The sequence below is a fragment of the Nematolebias whitei genome, chromosome 11 (genome assembly GCF_014905685.2).
Source record: "Nematolebias whitei isolate Nwh7 chromosome 11, NemWhi1, whole genome shotgun sequence".
Taxonomy (NCBI): Eukaryota; Metazoa; Chordata; class Actinopteri; order Cyprinodontiformes; family Rivulidae; genus Nematolebias; species Nematolebias whitei.
The window spans coordinates 46,569,953-46,574,734 of NC_056508.1; the positions used below are offsets into that span (position 1 = coordinate 46,569,953).

The 4,782-nt window shown below is 41.2% G+C and overlaps 1 protein-coding gene across 1 annotated transcript in view; it reads right to left on the reverse strand.

The window, feature by feature from the left end:
• Positions 1 to 4,782, reverse strand: part of si:ch73-70k4.1 (Fanconi anemia core complex-associated protein 20) — a 19,156-nt gene that overhangs the window by 977 nt on the left and 13,397 nt on the right. The window lies entirely within an intron of this gene.

The following is a 4,782-nucleotide window of genomic DNA, read 5'->3' on the forward strand; positions in this document are numbered from 1 at the left end:
CTTATCACAGGAACTCTTTTTGTTTTGGGTTCATGTTCAAACTCTGTTGTTGTAGCCACTGATTTAGTTTGATCCGCTTGATCTGCAGCCATGAACACAACAGGTACCTGAACTCAGCACGGCTGTTTTAGTAAACTTTATGGTTGTTAAATAGATGTAAACAAAACAAAAACAGAATTTATTTGCTGAACTGAAAGAATTACTTTCAAATAAACCGCGGTCTGCGCTCCGTTAACCAATACTTACTGCTACTTCCTGTCTGACAGGAAGTTGTACCCATAATCATTTATACACTGGAGCCCCCAGGAATAAATAAAGTGGATAAATTCATTGTTGTCTCGTTACAGTATCGTTTCTACCGCACAACTGTGCAGTGGACAAAACGGATGATGTGGACACGGAGGTGAGACCTTTGTCTGCTCACTCTGTCTAAAACACCTGAGCTGTCACTCACGTGAAGGTATCGTCCCACCTGCAGGACTCTGATCTGAACCACCTGAAGGACATCAGCGCCGTGGTGGACGGTATCGACAGCATTAAGCTGTCGCAGGGCGTGAGTCTCAGCCTGAGCGACTTCGAGCTGATCCGGGTGATCGGGCGAGGCAGCTACGCCAAGGTTCTGCTGGTCCGGCTGAAGAAGAACGAGCAGACGTACGCCATGAAGGTGGTGAAGAAGGAGCTGGTCCACGATGACGAGGTGAGCCACGGCCCACACCTGGGGAGTTCAGCGCTCTGTGCAGGAGTTTGCAGCTAGTACTTTGTAACTGTCCCTCATCGCAGAGCGAAGAGGGGGAACTGTAAATACGCTCGGTCCGTCTGTCCGTGCACGCTGTGAGCGTAACGTGAACAATGAGTGAAGAACAGACTTTTATTTTGGCGTGTGGAGACATCCAGACGTAAGGAAAGTGACGATCAGAGAAAAAGTGGATTGTCAAGTCAAAATTAAAGATGGCCACCACCAGCTATATGAATACAAACACCACAAGTATATATATTAAAACAAAGGAGTGATGGATTTAAAAGATCCTAAAAGCCCCTGAAGAGATCACAGTTTATATTAGGACGTGCACGTAACAGCCATTTATCTTCTCCTCCTCATCATCCTTCTTCTTCTTCTTCTGGTCACGGGGGTCACTGGTGCCCATATCCAGCAGTCACTGTTTGAGAGGCGGGGGACACCCTGGACAGGTCCATCACAGGGACACAACCATTCACTCTCTCTCTCTTAGGGACAATTGAGCCTAAAACAATTTGACCAATCAGCGTAACGTGCATGTTTTAGTTCTGGTTCAAATGGTCTAAAATGGACTTTTAGAAACCCATTACTGTAAATGAGTCCTCGAGGCTCAGCGAGACTAACCTGTATAAATGAAGGTTGACTGAATTATGGCGGACCCTTTGGACTGCTGGTAGTTCAGGTTACATCCAGAAGGTGGAGCTGTTGTTCAACCAGTTCCCTAAAAACTGTTCCTCCTCCCGTCAGACCTGAAGTGAAACATCTTCACAGCTCCAAGTCTCCGAAGATCTAAAACCAACTCAACGAGACTTTTTGTTTTCTGCCAACAAAAAGAGATTCAAGGAAATCAACGAGTCTTTCCAATGTTGTGATTAAACGTCAACTTTTTAATTATTCCCTGATCGTTTTCATAAACACTTGTTTAATCTCCGGTATGAAAAACAAATCTTGGACAAAAGACTCGAACAACTAAAGCTGCTGAAATGAGCAGCATGAGATGCTTTATGATCAAATATTCAGCCTCTTTATAAATTCTTGTGGCCCAAAAGGATTTTATTATCTCTCTCCCGGCCTGTGGTGTGTGCTGTTATGAATTAGGCATTAAACGTATCGGAGCGCAGCGTGGGAAGTTCAAACTGTGGATCCAGTTTATTGTGGGGCATAAAAACATCAGCTATCATCCACTTATCGACACTTTAAATCAGCGTTAATCTCCTCCGGCTGAACAGCCTCGGCTCTCCGTTTCTGAAGAGTGGACGATTAAAGCCACAGCTGGCTGATAACGCGCTCCCCGTACTTCACCCCACCGCTCCGTGACGGAGCGCGCCCTAAACGTCTGTCGCTGTTTCAACGGGTGTTCTTCTTCTGGAGCACTTCAGGCCTCAGAAGACGACGGCGCTTCGGTCAAACGCTGCTCATAAAACAAAATGACGAGATGGAGACAGTTCCAAAAATCTTTGGTTGTGTAGAAGCAAATCAAAACGTAACGATTTGAAAAGTTCTCAAACGTTTTATTCAGTGGAACAAAGTAAAAAAATGGTTCAACCAAGAAACTGAAATAATTTAAGGTGGAATAAAAGTTAATTTTTAAATTTTATGTCAGCAACACGTTTCTTTAACGTTGTTCCAGCTCCGTGTTTTTTCTGAAATGGATAATATTTAAATATTTTAAGATCTTACACACAAATTCACAATGATTCTTAAAACAAAGTTTCTCATCGATATAGATACCTAAACACTTAGTTGATGAAAAATTGGAAAGTAAATTATTAAACAATTTAGTTTTTTCGGGATTGTAGTTTTTATTCTTAAATCAGATGAAATTAGATTTTTTTTTTAAGATTAAGTGATATTTTATTTAGCTGAATCCACTGAACAAATTGAATGATCCCATAATTTACCTTATCAATACGTGAGTCAAGGTTACTGTCAGTAACAAAGAGATTGGTGTCATCAGCAAATAAGACGAGTGACAAACTACTAGATGCTTTAAGTAAATCGTTAATGTATATCAGAAACAACAAGGGACCCAAAATGGATCCTTGTGGAACTCCATATTTTAGAACGTCCTGCTGTAACAGTTGACCATTTCACATTTTTCTAATCTGTTGATTATGAACAAAACATGATGGAGATTAAAGTCTTCACAGTTTTCTGTTGAAGAACTGTTTCAAGTTCTAGACAGAATTTTCCCCAGACTGGTGAACCTCTGCCCATCTTTACTTCTAAACGCTCTTTTCTAACTTGTTTTTTGTTGATTGTTTATCTTTTTGTTATACATAACACAACCAACAGATATCGGCAACAAATAAAACTAAAATGCTCTTTTTAAACCCGGCCTTCTTGCTGACCTGTTTCCGATTACCAGCTGGTTTGAACAAAAGAAAAACAACTTACTTTAAAACTTTTTAATATGTTTACTCTTGTCCATTGAGAATAAAGTATGTGATTATGAGATTTGTGAATCAGTCTTTGTTTACATGTTACACAACATTGTCACTTTTTCTGTGTTGCGGTTGTGTAACGGTTACTATTATTATTTAAATTTCATCAGACCTCAGTTTTTTTAATTTAAGGTGAGAGGTTCTGTTCGAATCCATTTTTCCCCACCCTTTGGTGAAGCGCTTTATGACCTGTAGTTTGTATAAAACCTTTTCGATTAATTAAAATGTTGATTTATCCACATTCTAACCGACGACTCAGGTTTTGTTTTTACCTGAATGTGTTGCTTTTTGAGCGTTTGTTGGATTCAACTTTTCACACGTTTTTTTTTATCTTCATTGACGTATTTCCTCCAGCGCTTTTGGTTCGGTGTCTTGTATTTTCATTAAACCCTGTCAGAACTTGTATAACGAGTTGTTTCATGAGACGAAGACGTTTCACCTCAGAAGTCCTGGATCAGAGGTTAGACGTCTTCACAAACGAGAACAGGAAGTCTGGTTGGAACCTGCGCCAACGTCCTGAATGTCTTTAACAAACCGCCGGGCTGCTCGTTGTGTCGCGGACTTTGTAAAACAAGTTTGTGTTGATTTGTTGTGACGCAGCGTTCAAGTTCCAGCCTCTTATCTGGGGCGACTCAGAGATCCACTGCCTGAGAAAAGCCCATCGATCAGACAAATTGATCCTCTCCGTTTCTGTCCGTCTGCCCTCGTCTCTGCAGGATATCGACTGGGTGCAGACGGAGAAGCACGTGTTCGAGCAGGCCTCCACAAACCCGTTCTTGGTCGGCCTCCACTCGTGTTTCCAGACAGAAAGTCGGTAAGAAAACGATGAGGCCGGCGCTCGGAGCCCTTTTCTGTTGAAGCTCTTTGAATGTGACAGTTCATCCGTCTGGTTTGATAAAGGTTTTCATTAAAGGACCCGAGGGGCGAATTTTAAATCCCAACAAAATCCATTTATTCTCAGAGCGTTATCCACGAGAAGTTGGCTTTGATGCTTTATTGTTGTAGAAGTTCACTGTAATCAAGTAAAAATACTTTTGGCGGGTATTTTATAGGGAAGTTCTTCAACAGAGATGATGTCTGTCACAGAAATTTTAATAAAATGACATCATATGCAGACAAGTCTGTGAAGTTAATGGTGTCCAGTTAACCAGTGAATACTGGGTGCAGTGGTGGGTACGTTAGTTACAGCCAGTTATGAATCTTAGTGCACCATGATAGACAGCATCCAACATCTGCAGCATCCAACATCTGCAGCATCCAACATCTGCAGGTTCTTGTAGGAGCGTTCATGTAAATAATATCACCATAATCAATGGAGGGAAGGAAAGTCACAGATACAAGGTGTTTCCAAACATTCAGGGTTAGACAGGATCTGTTTCTGAAAATGAAACCCAGTTTAACTTTCAGTTTCTTTAACAAGTTTTCCACGTGGAGCTTAAAAGAGATTTGAATCGACCAAGATACTCAAATATTTATAGGAATCAACAAACTCCATAGGGACACCATTTAAAGATAAAATAGAAGTAAGAACTGCTGGGACCAACTTCCTGTTTGAAAACAACATCCCTTTGGATTTGTCAGCATTTAGCACCAGTTTGAGAC